The sequence below is a fragment of the Haematobia irritans genome, chromosome 3 (genome assembly GCF_050003625.1).
Source record: "Haematobia irritans isolate KBUSLIRL chromosome 3, ASM5000362v1, whole genome shotgun sequence".
NCBI lineage: Eukaryota > Metazoa > Arthropoda > Insecta > Diptera > Muscidae > Haematobia > Haematobia irritans.
Window position 1 is genome coordinate 232,670,619 of NC_134399.1, and position 20,426 is coordinate 232,691,044.

Sequence of the window (20,426 nt, forward strand, 5' to 3'; positions counted from 1 at the left end):
TTTATTCACGATAACCGCCATAAAAATGCCATTTTTACCAATTTCTGATTGGAAATGGCAACACTGTTTGTTAAAAACACAAAGAATATGACCAAAGAAGAATAACAAAGCAGAAATTACGATATGAATAGGCGGCAAATTACAATAAAATCAATTAATAAATGCCGATAATAACGTAATTTTTTATGCTAATCAAGCGATACAAAAATGTTATCTGATTTTCCCAAAATCTCTATAGCGTTCTTCTATGCTAAAAGAGCATCCTATCCTGCCAAATTTCATGAAGATCGGATAAAAATTGCGACTTCTGTCGTTTGAACATCAACTCAAATAGATAACAACGACGGACGGACAGCCAGGGCTATATCGATTCAACGGGTGATTTCGAATCGATCCATATTAACAATTTGGACTCGAGGGCAACTAGTTGTGGTCATCAGATTCTTAAACAACACAATTTTATTATACCCTAACACACATATGGCTTTATTCACGATAACTGCCATAAAAATGCCATTTTTACCAATTTCTGATTGGAAATGGCAACACTGTTTGTTAAAAACACAAAGAATATGACCAAAGAAGAATAACAAAGCAGAAATTACGATATGAATAGGCGGCAAATTACAATAAAATCAATTAATAAATGCCGATAATAACGTAATTTTTTATGCTAATCAAGCGATACAAAAATGTTATCTGATTTTCCCAAAATCTCTATAGCGTTCTTCTATGCTAAAAGAGCATCCTATCCTGCCAAATTTCATGAAGATCGGATAAAAATTGCGACTTCTGTCGTTTGAACATCAACTCAAATAGATAACAACGACGGACGGACAGCCAGGGCTATATCGATTCAACGGGTGATTTCGAATCGATCCATATTAACAATTTGGACTCGAGGGCAACTAGTTGTGGTCATCAGATTCTTAAACAACACAATTTTATTATACCCTAACACACATATGGCTTTATTCACGATAACCGCCATAAAAATGCCATTTTTACCAATTTCTGATTGGAAATGGCAACACTGTTTGTTAAAAACACAAAGAATATGACCAAAGAAGAATAACAAAGCAGAAATTACGATATGAATAGGCGGCAAATTACAATAAAATCAATTAATAAATGCCGATAATAACGTAATTTTTTATGCTAATCAAGCGATACAAAAATGTTATCTGATTTTCCCAAAATCTCTATAGCGTTCTTCTATGCTAAAAGAGCATCCTATCCTGCCAAATTTCATGAAGATCGGATAAAAATTGCGACTTCTGTCGTTTGAACATCAACTCAAATAGATAACAACGACGGACGGACAGCCAGGGCTATATCGATTCAACGGGTGATTTCGAATCGATCCATATTAACAATTTGGACTCGAGGGCAACTAGTTGTGGTCATCAGATTCTTAAACAACACAATTTTATTATACCCTAACACACATATGGCTTTATTCACGATAACCGCCATAAAAATGCCATTTTTACCAATTTCTGATTGGAAATGGCAACACTGTTTGTTAAAAACACAAAGAATATGACCAAAGAAGAATAACAAAGCAGAAATTACGATATGAATAGGCGGCAAATTACAATAAAATCAATTAATAAATGCCGATAATAACGTAATTTTTTATGCTAATCAAGCGATACAAAAATGTTATCTGATTTTCCCAAAATCTCTATAGCGTTCTTCTATGCTAAAAGAGCATCCTATCCTGCCAAATTTCATGAAGATCGGATAAAAATTGCGACTTCTGTCGTTTGAACATCAACTCAAATAGATAACAACGACGGACGGACAGCCAGGGCTATATCGATTCAACGGGTGATTTCGAATCGATCCATATTAACAATTTGGACTCGAGGGCAACTAGTTGTGGTCATCAGATTCTTAAACAACACAATTTTATTATACCCTAACACACATATGGCTTTATTCACGATAACCGCCATAAAAATGCCATTTTTACCAATTTCTGATTGGAAATGGCAACACTGTTTGTTAAAAACACAAAGAATATGACCAAAGAAGAATAACAAAGCAGAAATTACGATATGAATAGGCGGCAAATTACAATAAAATCAATTAATAAATGCCGATAATAACGTAATTTTTTATGCTAATCAAGCGATACAAAAATGTTATCTGATTTTCCCAAAATCTCTATAGCGTTCTTCTATGCTAAAAGAGCATCCTATCCTGCCAAATTTCATGAAGATCGGATAAAAATTGCGACTTCTGTCGTTTGAACATCAACTCAAATAGATAACAACGACGGACGGACAGCCAGGGCTATATCGATTCAACGGGTGATTTCGAATCGATCCATATTAACAATTTGGACTCGAGGGCAACTAGTTGTGGTCATCAGATTCTTAAACAACACAATTTTATTATACCCTAACACACATATGGCTTTATTCACGATAACCGCCATAAAAATGCCATTTTTACCAATTTCTGATTGGAAATGGCAACACTGTTTGTTAAAAACACAAAGAATATGACCAAAGAAGAATAACAAAGCAGAAATTACGATATGAATAGGCGGCAAATTACAATAAAATCAATTAATAAATGCCGATAATAACGTAATTTTTTATGCTAATCAAGCGATACAAAAATGTTATCTGATTTTCCCAAAATCTCTATAGCGTTCTTCTATGCTAAAAGAGCATCCTATCCTGCCAAATTTCATGAAGATCGGATAAAAATTGCGACTTCTGTCGTTTGAACATCAACTCAAATAGATAACAACGACGGACGGACAGCCAGGGCTATATCGATTCAACGGGTGATTTCGAATCGATCCATATTAACAATTTGGACTCGAGGGAAACTAGTTGTGGTCATCAGATTCTTAAACAACACAATTTTATTATACCCTAACACACATATGGCTTTATTCACGATAACCGCCATAAAAATGCCATTTTTACCAATTTCTGATTGGAAATGGCAACACTGTTTGTTAAAAACACAAAGAATATGACCAAAGAAGAATAACAAAGCAGAAATTACGATATGAATAGGCGGCAAATTACAATAAAATCAATTAATAAATGCCGATAATAACGTAATTTTTTATGCTAATCAAGCGATACAAAAATGTTATCTGATTTTCCCAAAATCTCTATAGCGTTCTTCTATGCTAAAAGAGCATCCTATCCTGCCAAATTTCATGAAGATCGGATAAAAATTGCGACTTCTGTCGTTTGAACATCAACTCAAATAGATAACAACGACGGACGGACAGCCAGGGCTATATCGATTCAACGGGTGATTTCGAATCGATCCATATTAACAATTTGGACTCGAGGGCAACTAGTTGTGGTCATCAGATTCTTAAACAACACAATTTTATTATACCCTAACACACATATGGCTTTATTCACGATAACCGCCATAAAAATGCCATTTTTACCAATTTCTGATTGGAAATGGCAACACTGTTTGTTAAAAACACAAAGAATATGACCAAAGAAGAATAACAAAGCAGAAATTACGATATGAATAGGCGGCAAATTACAATAAAATCAATTAATAAATGCCGATAATAACGTAATTTTTTATGCTAATCAAGCGATACAAAAATGTTATCTGATTTTCCCAAAATCTCTATAGCGTTCTTCTATGCTAAAAGAGCATCCTATCCTGCCAAATTTCATGAAGATCGGATAAAAATTGCGACTTCTGTCGTTTGAACATCAACTCAAATAGATAACAACGACGGACGGACAGCCAGGGCTATATCGATTCAACGGGTGATTTCGAATCGATCCATATTAACAATTTGGACTCGAGGGAAACTAGTTGTGGTCATCAGATTCTTAAACAACACAATTTTATTATACCCTAACACACATATGGCTTTATTCACGATAACCGCCATAAAAATGCCATTTTTACCAATTTCTGATTGGAAATGGCAACACTGTTTGTTAAAAACACAAAGAATATGACCAAAGAAGAATAACAAAGCAGAAATTACGATATGAATAGGCGGCAAATTACAATAAAATCAATTAATAAATGCCGATAATAACGTAATTTTTTATGCTAATCAAGCGATACAAAAATGTTATCTGATTTTCCCAAAATCTCTATAGCGTTCTTCTATGCTAAAAGAGCATCCTATCCTGCCAAATTTCATGAAGATCGGATAAAAATTGCGACTTCTGTCGTTTGAACATCAACTCAAATAGATAACAACGACGGACGGACAGCCAGGGCTATATCGATTCAACGGGTGATTTCGAATCGATCCATATTAACAATTTGGACTCGAGGGCAACTAGTTGTGGTCATCAGATTCTTAAACAACACAATTTTATTATACCCTAACACACATATGGCTTTATTCACGATAACCGCCATAAAAATGCCATTTTTACCAATTTCTGATTGGAAATGGCAACACTGTTTGTTAAAAACACAAAGAATATGACCAAAGAAGAATAACAAAGCAGAAATTACGATATGAATAGGCGGCAAATTACAATAAAATCAATTAATAAATGCCGATAATAACGTAATTTTTTATGCTAATCAAGCGATACAAAAATGTTATCTGATTTTCCCAAAATCTCTATAGCGTTCTTCTATGCTAAAAGAGCATCCTATCCTGCCAAATTTCATGAAGATCGGATAAAAATTGCGACTTCTGTCGTTTGAACATCAACTCAAATAGATAACAACGACGGACGGACAGCCAGGGCTATATCGATTCAACGGGTGATTTCGAATCGATCCATATTAACAATTTGGACTCGAGGGCAACTAGTTGTGGTCATCAGATTCTTAAACAACACAATTTTATTATACCCTAACACACATATGGCTTTATTCACGATAACCGCCATAAAAATGCCATTTTTACCAATTTCTGATTGGAAATGGCAACACTGTTTGTTAAAAACACAAAGAATATGACCAAAGAAGAATAACAAAGCAGAAATTACGATATGAATAGGCGGCAAATTACAATAAAATCAATTAATAAATGCCGATAATAACGTAATTTTTTATGCTAATCAAGCGATACAAAAATGTTATCTGATTTTCCCAAAATCTCTATAGCGTTCTTCTATGCTAAAAGAGCATCCTATCCTGCCAAATTTCATGAAGATCGGATAAAAATTGCGACTTCTGTCGTTTGAACATCAACTCAAATAGATAACAACGACGGACGGACAGCCAGGGCTATATCGATTCAACGGGTGATTTCGAATCGATCCATATTAACAATTTGGACTCGAGGGCAACTAGTTGTGGTCATCAGATTCTTAAACAACACAATTTTATTATACCCTAACACACATATGGCTTTATTCACGATAACCGCCATAAAAATGCCATTTTTACCAATTTCTGATTGGAAATGGCAACACTGTTTGTTAAAAACACAAAGAATATGACCAAAGAAGAATAACAAAGCAGAAATTACGATATGAATAGGCGGCAAATTACAATAAAATCAATTAATAAATGCCGATAATAACGTAATTTTTTATGCTAATCAAGCGATACAAAAATGTTATCTGATTTTCCCAAAATCTCTATAGCGTTCTTCTATGCTAAAAGAGCATCCTATCCTGCCAAATTTCATGAAGATCGGATAAAAATTGCGACTTCTGTCGTTTGAACATCAACTCAAATAGATAACAACGACGGACGGACAGCCAGGGCTATATCGATTCAACGGGTGATTTCGAATCGATCCATATTAACAATTTGGACTCGAGGGCAACTAGTTGTGGTCATCAGATTCTTAAACAACACAATTTTATTATACCCTAACACACATATGGCTTTATTCACGATAACCGCCATAAAAATGCCATTTTTACCAATTTCTGATTGGAAATGGCAACACTGTTTGTTAAAAACACAAAGAATATGACCAAAGAAGAATAACAAAGCAGAAATTACGATATGAATAGGCGGCAAATTACAATAAAATCAATTAATAAATGCCGATAATAACGTAATTTTTTATGCTAATCAAGCGATACAAAAATGTTATCTGATTTTCCCAAAATCTCTATAGCGTTCTTCTATGCTAAAAGAGCATCCTATCCTGCCAAATTTCATGAAGATCGGATAAAAATTGCGACTTCTGTCGTTTGAACATCAACTCAAATAGATAACAACGACGGACGGACAGCCAGGGCTATATCGATTCAACGGGTGATTTCGAATCGATCCATATTAACAATTTGGACTCGAGGGCAACTAGTTGTGGTCATCAGATTCTTAAACAACACAATTTTATTATACCCTAACACACATATGGCTTTATTCACGATAACCGCCATAAAAATGCCATTTTTACCAATTTCTGATTGGAAATGGCAACACTGTTTGTTAAAAACACAAAGAATATGACCAAAGAAGAATAACAAAGCAGAAATTACGATATGAATAGGCGGCAAATTACAATAAAATCAATTAATAAATGCCGATAATAACGTAATTTTTTATGCTAATCAAGCGATACAAAAATGTTATCTGATTTTCCCAAAATCTCTATAGCGTTCTTCTATGCTAAAAGAGCATCCTATCCTGCCAAATTTCATGAAGATCGGATAAAAATTGCGACTTCTGTCGTTTGAACATCAACTCAAATAGATAACAACGACGGACGGACAGCCAGGGCTATATCGATTCAACGGGTGATTTCGAATCGATCCATATTAACAATTTGGACTCGAGGGCAACTAGTTGTGGTCATCAGATTCTTAAACAACACAATTTTATTATACCCTAACACACATATGGCTTTATTCACGATAACCGCCATAAAAATGCCATTTTTACCAATTTCTGATTGGAAATGGCAACACTGTTTGTTAAAAACACAAAGAATATGACCAAAGAAGAATAACAAAGCAGAAATTACGATATGAATAGGCGGCAAATTACAATAAAATCAATTAATAAATGCCGATAATAACGTAATTTTTTATGCTAATCAAGCGATACAAAAATGTTATCTGATTTTCCCAAAATCTCTATAGCGTTCTTCTATGCTAAAAGAGCATCCTATCCTGCCAAATTTCATGAAGATCGGATAAAAATTGCGACTTCTGTCGTTTGAACATCAACTCAAATAGATAACAACGACGGACGGACAGCCAGGGCTATATCGATTCAACGGGTGATTTCGAATCGATCCATATTAACAATTTGGACTCGAGGGCAACTAGTTGTGGTCATCAGATTCTTAAACAACACAATTTTATTATACCCTAACACACATATGGCTTTATTCACGATAACCGCCATAAAAATGCCATTTTTACCAATTTCTGATTGGAAATGGCAACACTGTTTGTTAAAAACACAAAGAATATGACCAAAGAAGAATAACAAAGCAGAAATTACGATATGAATAGGCGGCAAATTACAATAAAATCAATTAATAAATGCCGATAATAACGTAATTTTTTATGCTAATCAAGCGATACAAAAATGTTATCTGATTTTCCCAAAATCTCTATAGCGTTCTTCTATGCTAAAAGAGCATCCTATCCTGCCAAATTTCATGAAGATCGGATAAAAATTGCGACTTCTGTCGTTTGAACATCAACTCAAATAGATAACAACGACGGACGGACAGCCAGGGCTATATCGATTCAACGGGTGATTTCGAATCGATCCATATTAACAATTTGGACTCGAGGGCAACTAGTTGTGGTCATCAGATTCTTAAACAACACAATTTTATTATACCCTAACACACATATGGCTTTATTCACGATAACCGCCATAAAAATGCCATTTTTACCAATTTCTGATTGGAAATGGCAACACTGTTTGTTAAAAACACAAAGAATATGACCAAAGAAGAATAACAAAGCAGAAATTACGATATGAATAGGCGGCAAATTACAATAAAATCAATTAATAAATGCCGATAATAACGTAATTTTTTATGCTAATCAAGCGATACAAAAATGTTATCTGATTTTCCCAAAATCTCTATAGCGTTCTTCTATGCTAAAAGAGCATCCTATCCTGCCAAATTTCATGAAGATCGGATAAAAATTGCGACTTCTGTCGTTTGAACATCAACTCAAATAGATAACAACGACGGACGGACAGCCAGGGCTATATCGATTCAACGGGTGATTTCGAATCGATCCATATTAACAATTTGGACTCGAGGGCAACTAGTTGTGGTCATCAGATTCTTAAACAACACAATTTTATTATACCCTAACACACATATGGCTTTATTCACGATAACCGCCATAAAAATGCCATTTTTACCAATTTCTGATTGGAAATGGCAACACTGTTTGTTAAAAACACAAAGAATATGACCAAAGAAGAATAACAAAGCAGAAATTACGATATGAATAGGCGGCAAATTACAATAAAATCAATTAATAAATGCCGATAATAACGTAATTTTTAAGCGATACAAAAATGTTATCTGATTTTCCCAAAATCTCTATAGCGTTCTTCTATGCTAAAAGAGCATCCTATCCTGCCAAATTTCATGAAGATCGGATAAAAATTGCGACTTCTGTCGTTTGAACATCAACTCAAATAGATAACAACGACGGACGGACAGCCAGGGCTATATCGATTCAACGGGTGATTTCGAATCGATCCATATTAACAATTTGGACTCGAGGGCAACTAGTTGTGGTCATCAGATTCTTAAACAACACAATTTTATTATACCCTAACACACATATGGCTTTATTCACGATAACCGCCATAAAAATGCCATTTTTACCAATTTCTGATTGGAAATGGCAACACTGTTTGTTAAAAACACAAAGAATATGACCAAAGAAGAATAACAAAGCAGAAATTACGATATGAATAGGCGGCAAATTACAATAAAATCAATTAATAATCGCAAGCGTCGATTATAACGTAATTTTTTATGCAGAGTAATCAAGCGATACAAAAATGTTATCTGATTTTCCCAAAATCTCTATAGCGTTCTTCTATGCTAAAAGAGCATCCTATCCTGCCAAATTTCATGAAGATCGGATAAAAATTGCGACTTCTGTCGTTTGAACATCAACTCAAATAGATAACAACGACGGACGGACAGCCAGGGCTATATCGATTCAACGGGTGATTTCGAATCGATCCATATTAACAATTTGGACTCGAGGGCAACTAGTTGTGGTCATCAGATTCTTAAACAACACAATTTTATTATACCCTAACACACATATGGCTTTATTCACGATAACCGCCATAAAAATGCCATTTTTACCAATTTCTGATTGGAAATGGCAACACTGTTTGTTAAAAACACAAAGAATATGACCAAAGAAGAATAACAAAGCAGAAATTACGATATGAATAGGCGGCAAATTACAATAAAATCAATTAATAAATGCCGATAATAACGTAATTTTTTATGCTAATCAAGCGATACAAAAATGTTATCTGATTTTCCCAAAATCTCTATAGCGTTCTTCTATGCTAAAAGAGCATCCTATCCTGCCAAATTTCATGAAGATCGGATAAAAATTGCGACTTCTGTCGTTTGAACATCAACTCAAATAGATAACAACGACGGACGGACAGCCAGGGCTATATCGATTCAACGGGTGATTTCGAATCGATCCATATTAACAATTTGGACTCGAGGGCAACTAGTTGTGGTCATCAGATTCTTAAACAACACAATTTTATTATACCCTAACACACATATGGCTTTATTCACGATAACCGCCATAAAAATGCCATTTTTACCAATTTCTGATTGGAAATGGCAACACTGTTTGTTAAAAACACAAAGAATATGACCAAAGAAGAATAACAAAGCAGAAATTACGATATGAATAGGCGGCAAATTACAATAAAATCAATTAATAAATGCCGATAATAACGTAATTTTTTATGCTAATCAAGCGATACAAAAATGTTATCTGATTTTCCCAAAATCTCTATAGCGTTCTTCTATGCTAAAAGAGCATCCTATCCTGCCAAATTTCATGAAGATCGGATAAAAATTGCGACTTCTGTCGTTTGAACATCAACTCAAATAGATAACAACGACGGACGGACAGCCAGGGCTATATCGATTCAACGGGTGATTTCGAATCGATCCATATTAACAATTTGGACTCGAGGGCAACTAGTTGTGGTCATCAGATTCTTAAACAACACAATTTTATTATACCCTAACACACATATGGCTTTATTCACGATAACCGCCATAAAAATGCCATTTTTACCAATTTCTGATTGGAAATGGCAACACTGTTTGTTAAAAACACAAAGAATATGACCAAAGAAGAATAACAAAGCAGAAATTACGATATGAATAGGCGGCAAATTACAATAAAATCAATTAATAAATGCCGATAATAACGTAATTTTTTATGCTAATCAAGCGATACAAAAATGTTATCTGATTTTCCCAAAATCTCTATAGCGTTCTTCTATGCTAAAAGAGCATCCTATCCTGCCAAATTTCATGAAGATCGGATAAAAATTGCGACTTCTGTCGTTTGAACATCAACTCAAATAGATAACAACGACGGACGGACAGCCAGGGCTATATCGATTCAACGGGTGATTTCGAATCGATCCATATTAACAATTTGGACTCGAGGGCAACTAGTTGTGGTCATCAGATTCTTAAACAACACAATTTTATTATACCCTAACACACATATGGCTTTATTCACGATAACCGCCATAAAAATGCCATTTTTACCAATTTCTGATTGGAAATGGCAACACTGTTTGTTAAAAACACAAAGAATATGACCAAAGAAGAATAACAAAGCAGAAATTACGATATGAATAGGCGGCAAATTACAATAAAATCAATTAATAAATGCCGATAATAACGTAATTTTTTATGCTAATCAAGCGATACAAAAATGTTATCTGATTTTCCCAAAATCTCTATAGCGTTCTTCTATGCTAAAAGAGCATCCTATCCTGCCAAATTTCATGAAGATCGGATAAAAATTGCGACTTCTGTCGTTTGAACATCAACTCAAATAGATAACAACGACGGACGGACAGCCAGGGCTATATCGATTCAACGGGTGATTTCGAATCGATCCATATTAACAATTTGGACTCGAGGGCAACTAGTTGTGGTCATCAGATTCTTAAACAACACAATTTTATTATACCCTAACACACATATGGCTTTATTCACGATAACCGCCATAAAAATGCCATTTTTACCAATTTCTGATTGGAAATGGCAACACTGTTTGTTAAAAACACAAAGAATATGACCAAAGAAGAATAACAAAGCAGAAATTACGATATGAATAGGCGGCAAATTACAATAAAATCAATTAATAAATGCCGATAATAACGTAATTTTTTATGCTAATCAAGCGATACAAAAATGTTATCTGATTTTCCCAAAATCTCTATAGCGTTCTTCTATGCTAAAAGAGCATCCTATCCTGCCAAATTTCATGAAGATCGGATAAAAATTGCGACTTCTGTCGTTTGAACATCAACTCAAATAGATAACAACGACGGACGGACAGCCAGGGCTATATCGATTCAACGGGTGATTTCGAATCGATCCATATTAACAATTTGGACTCGAGGGCAACTAGTTGTGGTCATCAGATTCTTAAACAACACAATTTTATTATACCCTAACACACATATGGCTTTATTCACGATAACCGCCATAAAAATGCCATTTTTACCAATTTCTGATTGGAAATGGCAACACTGTTTGTTAAAAACACAAAGAATATGACCAAAGAAGAATAACAAAGCAGAAATTACGATATGAATAGGCGGCAAATTACAATAAAATCAATTAATAAATGCCGATAATAACGTAATTTTTTATGCTAATCAAGCGATACAAAAATGTTATCTGATTTTCCCAAAATCTCTATAGCGTTCTTCTATGCTAAAAGAGCATCCTATCCTGCCAAATTTCATGAAGATCGGATAAAAATTGCGACTTCTGTCGTTTGAACATCAACTCAAATAGATAACAACGACGGACGGACAGCCAGGGCTATATCGATTCAACGGGTGATTTCGAATCGATCCATATTAACAATTTGGACTCGAGGGCAACTAGTTGTGGTCATCAGATTCTTAAACAACACAATTTTATTATACCCTAACACACATATGGCTTTATTCACGATAACCGCCATAAAAATGCCATTTTTACCAATTTCTGATTGGAAATGGCAACACTGTTTGTTAAAAACACAAAGAATATGACCAAAGAAGAATAACAAAGCAGAAATTACGATATGAATAGGCGGCAAATTACAATAAAATCAATTAATAAATGCCGATAATAACGTAATTTTTTATGCTAATCAAGCGATACAAAAATGTTATCTGATTTTCCCAAAATCTCTATAGCGTTCTTCTATGCTAAAAGAGCATCCTATCCTGCCAAATTTCATGAAGATCGGATAAAAATTGCGACTTCTGTCGTTTGAACATCAACTCAAATAGATAACAACGACGGACGGACAGCCAGGGCTATATCGATTCAACGGGTGATTTCGAATCGATCCATATTAACAATTTGGACTCGAGGGCAACTAGTTGTGGTCATCAGATTCTTAAACAACACAATTTTATTATACCCTAACACACATATGGCTTTATTCACGATAACCGCCATAAAAATGCCATTTTTACCAATTTCTGATTGGAAATGGCAACACTGTTTGTTAAAAACACAAAGAATATGACCAAAGAAGAATAACAAAGCAGAAATTACGATATGAATAGGCGGCAAATTACAATAAAATCAATTAATAAATGCCGATAATAACGTAATTTTTTATGCTAATCAAGCGATACAAAAATGTTATCTGATTTTCCCAAAATCTCTATAGCGTTCTTCTATGCTAAAAGAGCATCCTATCCTGCCAAATTTCATGAAGATCGGATAAAAATTGCGACTTCTGTCGTTTGAACATCAACTCAAATAGATAACAACGACGGTCGGACAGCCAGGGCTATATCGATTCAACGGGTGATTTCGAATCGATCCATATTAACAATTTGGACTCGAGGGCAACTAGTTGTGGTCATCAGATTCTTAAACAACACAATTTTATTATACCCTAACACACATATGGCTTTATTCACGATAACCGCCATAAAAATGCCATTTTTACCAATTTCTGATTGGAAATGGCAACACTGTTTGTTAAAAACACAAAGAATATGACCAAAGAAGAATAACAAAGCAGAAATTACGATATGAATAGGCGGCAAATTACAATAAAATCAATTAATAAATGCCGATAATAACGTAATTTTTTATGCTAATCAAGCGATACAAAAATGTTATCTGATTTTCCCAAAATCTCTATAGCGTTCTTCTATGCTAAAAGAGCATCCTATCCTGCCAAATTTCATGAAGATCGGATAAAAATTGCGACTTCTGTCGTTTGAACATCAACTCAAATAGATAACAACGACGGACGGACAGCCAGGGCTATATCGATTCAACGGGTGATTTCGAATCGATCCATATTAACAATTTGGACTCGAGGGCAACTAGTTGTGGTCATCAGATTCTTAAACAACACAATTTTATTATACCCTAACACACATATGGCTTTATTCACGATAACCGCCATAAAAATGCCATTTTTACCAATTTCTGATTGGAAATGGCAACACTGTTTGTTAAAAACACAAAGAATATGACCAAAGAAGAATAACAAAGCAGAAATTACGATATGAATAGGCGGCAAATTACAATAAAATCAATTAATAAATGCCGATAATAACGTAATTTTTTATGCTAATCAAGCGATACAAAAATGTTATCTGATTTTCCCAAAATCTCTATAGCGTTCTTCTATGCTAAAAGAGCATCCTATCCTGCCAAATTTCATGAAGATCGGATAAAAATTGCGACTTCTGTCGTTTGAACATCAACTCAAATAGATAACAACGACGGACGGACAGCCAGGGCTATATCGATTCAACGGGTGATTTCGAATCGATCCATATTAACAATTTGGACTCGAGGGCAACTAGTTGTGGTCATCAGATTCTTAAACAACACAATTTTATTATACCCTAACACACATATGGCTTTATTCACGATAACCGCCATAAAAATGCCATTTTTACCAATTTCTGATTGGAAATGGCAACACTGTTTGTTAAAAACACAAAGAATATGACCAAAGAAGAATAACAAAGCAGAAATTACGATATGAATAGGCGGCAAATTACAATAAAATCAATTAATAAATGCCGATAATAACGTAATTTTTTATGCTAATCAAGCGATACAAAAATGTTATCTGATTTTCCCAAAATCTCTATAGCGTTCTTCTATGCTAAAAGAGCATCCTATCCTGCCAAATTTCATGAAGATCGGATAAAAATTGCGACTTCTGTCGTTTGAACATCAACTCAAATAGATAACAACGACGGACGGACAGCCAGGGCTATATCGATTCAACGGGTGATTTCGAATCGATCCATATTAACAATTTGGACTCGAGGGCAACTAGTTGTGGTCATCAGATTCTTAAACAACACAATTTTATTATACCCTAACACACATATGGCTTTATTCACGATAACCGCCATAAAAATGCCATTTTTACCAATTTCTGATTGGAAATGGCAACACTGTTTGTTAAAAACACAAAGAATATGACCAAAGAAGAATAACAAAGCAGAAATTACGATATGAATAGGCGGCAAATTACAATAAAATCAATTAATAAATGCCGATAATAACGTAATTTTTTATGCTAATCAAGCGATACAAAAATGTTATCTGATTTTCCCAAAATCTCTATAGCGTTCTTCTATGCTAAAAGAGCATCCTATCCTGCCAAATTTCATGAAGATCGGATAAAAATTGCGACTTCTGTCGTTTGAACATCAACTCAAATAGATAACAACGACGGACGGACAGCCAGGGCTATATCGATTCAACGGGTGATTTCGAATCGATCCATATTAACAATTTGGACTCGAGGGCAACTAGTTGTGGTCATCAGATTCTTAAACAACACAATTTTATTATACCCTAACACACATATGGCTTTATTCACGATAACCGCCATAAAAATGCCATTTTTACCAATTTCTGATTGGAAATGGCAACACTGTTTGTTAAAAACACAAAGAATATGACCAAAGAAGAATAACAAAGCAGAAATTACGATATGAATAGGCGGCAAATTACAATAAAATCAATTAATAAATGCCGATAATAACGTAATTTTTTATGCTAATCAAGCGATACAAAAATGTTATCTGATTTTCCCAAAATCTCTATAGCGTTCTTCTATGCTAAAAGAGCATCCTATCCTGCCAAATTTCATGAAGATCGGATAAAAATTGCGACTTCTGTCGTTTGAACATCAACTCAAATAGATAACAACGACGGACGGACAGCCAGGGCTATATCGATTCAACGGGTGATTTCGAATCGATCCATATTAACAATTTGGACTCGAGGGCAACTAGTTGTGGTCATCAGATTCTTAAACAACACAATTTTATTATACCCTAACACACATATGGCTTTATTCACGATAACCGCCATAAAAATGCCATTTTTACCAATTTCTGATTGGAAATGGCAACACTGTTTGTTAAAAACACAAAGAATATGACCAAAGAAGAATAACAAAGCAGAAATTACGATATGAATAGGCGGCAAATTACAATAAAATCAATTAATAAATGCCGATAATAACGTAATTTTTTATGCTAATCAAGCGATACAAAAATGTTATCTGATTTTCCCAAAATCTCTATAGCGTTCTTCTATGCTAAAAGAGCATCCTATCCTGCCAAATTTCATGAAGATCGGATAAAAATTGCGACTTCTGTCGTTTGAACATCAACTCAAATAGATAACAACGACGGACGGACAGCCAGGGCTATATCGATTCAACGGGTGATTTCGAATCGATCCATATTAACAATTTGGACTCGAGGGCAACTAGTTGTGGTCATCAGATTCTTAAACAACACAATTTTATTATACCCTAACACACATATGGCTTTATTCACGATAACCGCCATAAAAATGCCATTTTTACCAATTTCTGATTGGAAATGGCAACACTGTTTGTTAAAAACACAAAGAATATGACCAAAGAAGAATAACAAAGCAGAAATTACGATATGAATAGGCGGCAAATTACAATAAAATCAATTAATAAATGCCGATAATAACGTAATTTTTTATGCTAATCAAGCGATACAAAAATGTTATCTGATTTTCCCAAAATCTCTATAGCGTTCTTCTATGCTAAAAGAGCATCCTATCCTGCCAAATTTCATGAAGATCGGATAAAAATTGCGACTTCTGTCGTTTGAACATCAACTCAAATAGATAACAACGACGGACGGACAGCCAGGGCTATATCGATTCAACGGGTGATTTCGAATCGATCCATATTAACAATTTGGACTCGAGGGCAACTAGTTGTGGTCATCAGATTCTTAAACAACACAATTTTATTATACCCTAACACACATATGGCTTTATTCACGATAACCGCCATAAAAATGCCATTTTTACCAATTTCTGATTGGAAATGGCAACACTGTTTGTTAAAAACACAAAGAATATGACCAAAGAAGAATAACAAAGCAGAAATTACGATATGAATAGGCGGCAAATTACAATAAAATCAATTAATAAATGCCGATAATAACGTAATTTTTTATGCTAATCAAGCGATACAAAAATGTTATCTGATTTTCCCAAAATCTCTATAGCGTTCTTCTATGCTAAAAGAGCATCCTATCCTGCCAAATTTCATGAAGATCGGATAAAAATTGCGACTTCTGTCGTTTGAACATCAACTCAAATAGATAACAACGACGGACGGACAGCCAGGGCTATATCGATTCAACGGGTGATTTCGAATCGATCCATATTAACAATTTGGACTCGAGGGCAACTAGTTGTGGTCATCAGATTCTTAAACAACACAATTTTATTATACCCTAACACACATATGGCTTTATTCACGATAACCGCCATAAAAATGCCATTTTTACCAATTTCTGATTGGAAATGGCAACACTGTTTGTTAAAAACACAAAGAATATGACCAAAGAAGAATAACAAAGCAGAAATTACGATATGAATAGGCGGCAAATTACAATAAAATCAATTAATAAATGCCGATAATAACGTAATTTTTTATGCTAATCAAGCGATACAAAAATGTTATCTGATTTTCCCAAAATCTCTATAGCGTTCTTCTATGCTAAAAGAGCATCCTATCCTGCCAAATTTCATGAAGATCGGATAAAAATTGCGACTTCTGTCGTTTGAACATCAACTCAAATAGATAACAACGACGGACGGACAGCCAGGGCTATATCGATTCAACGGGTGATTTCGAATCGATCCATATTAACAATTTGGACTCGAGGGCAACTAGTTGTGGTCATCAGATTCTTAAACAACACAATTTTATTATACCCTAACACACATATGGCTTTATTCACGATAACCGCCATAAAAATGCCATTTTTACCAATTTCTGATTGGAAATGGCAACACTGTTTGTTAAAAACACAAAGAATATGACCAAAGAAGAATAACAAAGCAGAAATTACGATATGAATAGGCGGCAAATTACAATAAAATCAATTAATAAATGCCGATAATAACGTAATTTTTTATGCTAATCAAGCGATACAAAAATGTTATCTGATTTTCCCAAAATCTCTATAGCGTTCTTCTATGCTAAAAGAGCATCCTATCCTGCCAAATTTCATGAAGATCGGATAAAAATTGCGACTTCTGTCGTTTGAACATCAACTCAAATAGATAACAACGACGGACGGACAGCCAGGGCTATATCGATTCAACGGGTGATTTCGAATCGATCCATATTAACAATTTGGACTCGAGGGCAACTAGTTGTGGTCATCAGATTCTTAAACAACACAATTTTATTATACCCTAACACACATATGGCTTTATTCACGATAACCGCCATAAAAATGCCATTTTTACCAATTTCTGATTGGAAATGGCAACACTGTTTGTTAAAAACACAAAGAATATGACCAAAGAAGAATAACAAAGCAGAAATTACGATATGAATAGGCGGCAAATTACAATAAAATCAATTAATAAATGCCGATAATAACGTAATTTTTTATGCTAATCAAGCGATACAAAAATGTTATCTGATTTTCCCAAAATCTCTATAGCGTTCTTCTATGCTAAAAGAGCATCCTATCCTGCCAAATTTCATGAAGATCGGATAAAAATTGCGACTTCTGTCGTTTGAACATCAACTCAAATAGATAACAACGACGGACGGACAGCCAGGGCTATATCGATTCAACGGGTGATTTCGAATCGATCCATATTAACAATTTGGACTCGAGGGCAACTAGTTGTGGTCATCAGATTCTTAAACAACACAATTTTATTATACCCTAACACACATATGGCTTTATTCACGATAACCGCCATAAAAATGCCATTTTTACCAATTTCTGATTGGAAATGGCAACACTGTTTGTTAAAAACACAAAGAATATGACCAAAGAAGAATAACAAAGCAGAAATTACGATATGAATAGGCGGCAAATTACAATAAAATCAATTAATAAATGCCGATAATAACGTAATTTTTTATGCTAATCAAGCGATACAAAAATGTTATCTGATTTTCCCAAAATCTCTATAGCGTTCTTCTATGCTAAAAGAGCATCCTATCCTGCCAAATTTCATGAAGATCGGATAAAAATTGCGACTTCTGTCGTTTGAACATCAACTCAAATAGATAACAACGACGGACGGACAGCCAGGGCTATATCGATTCAACGGGTGATTTCGAATCGATCCATATTAACAATTTGGACTCGAGGGCAACTAGTTGTGGTCATCAGATTCTTAAACAACACAATTTTATTATACCCTAACACACATATGGCTTTATTCACGATAACCGCCATAAAAATGCCATTTTTACCAATTTCTGATTGGAAATGGCAACACTGTTTGTTAAAAACACAAAGAATATGACCAAAGAAGAATAACAAAGCAGAAATTACGATATGAATAGGCGGCAAATTACAATAAAATCAATTAATAAATGCCGATAATAACGTAATTTTTTATGCTAATCAAGCGATACAAAAATGTTATCTGATTTTCCCAAAATCTCTATAGCGTTCTTCTATGCTAAAAGAGCATCCTATCCTGCCAAATTTCATGAAGATCGGATAAAAATTGCGACTTCTGTCGTTTGAACATCAACTCAAATAGATAACAACGACGGACGGACAGCCAGGGCTATATCGATTCAACGGGTGATTTCGAGTCGATCCATATTAACAATTTGGACTCGAGGGCAACTAGTTGTGGTCATCAGATTCTTAAACAACACAATTTTATTATACCCTAACACACATATGGCTTTATTCACGATAACCGCCATAAAAATGCCATTTTTACCAATTTCTGATTGGAAATGGCAACACTGTTTGTTAAAAACACAAAGAATATGACCAAAGAAGAATAACAAAGCAGAAATTACGATATGAATAGGCGGCAAATTACAATAAAATCAATTAATAAATGCCGATAATAACGTAATTTTTTATGCTAATCAAGCGATACAAAAATGTTATCTGATTTTCCCAAAATCTCTATAGCGTTCTTCTATGCTAAAAGAGCATCCTATCCTGCCAAATTTCATGAAGATCGGATAAAAATTGCGACTTCTGTCGTTTGAACATCAACTCAAATAGATAACAACGACGGACGGACAGCCAGGGCTATATCGATTCAACGGGTGATTTCGAATCGATCCATATTAACAATTTGGACTCGAGGGCAACTAGTTGTGGTCATCAGATTCTTAAACAACACAATTTTATTATACCCTAACACACATATGGCTTTATTCACGATAACCGCCATAAAAATGCCATTTTTACCAATTTCTGATTGGAAATGGCAACACTGTTTGTTAAAAACACAAAGAATATGACCAAAGAAGAATAACAAAGCAGAAATTACGATATGAATAGGCGGCAAATTACAATAAAATCAATTAATAAATGCCGATAATAACGTAATTTTTTATGCTAATCAAGCGATACAAAAATGTTATCTGATTTTCCCAAAATCTCTATAGCGTTCTTCTATGCTAAAAGAGCATCCTATCCTGCCAAATTTCATGAAGATCGGATAAAAATTGCGACTTCTGTCGTTTGAACATCAACTCAAATAGATAACAACGACGGACGGACAGCCAGGGCTATATCGATTCAACGGGTGATTTCGAATCGATCCATATTAACAATTTGGACTCGAGGGCAACTAGTTGTGGTCATCAGATTCTTAAACAACACAATTTTATTATACCCTAACACACATATGGCTTTATTCACGATAACCGCCATAAAAATGCCATTTTTACCAATTTCTGATTGGAAAT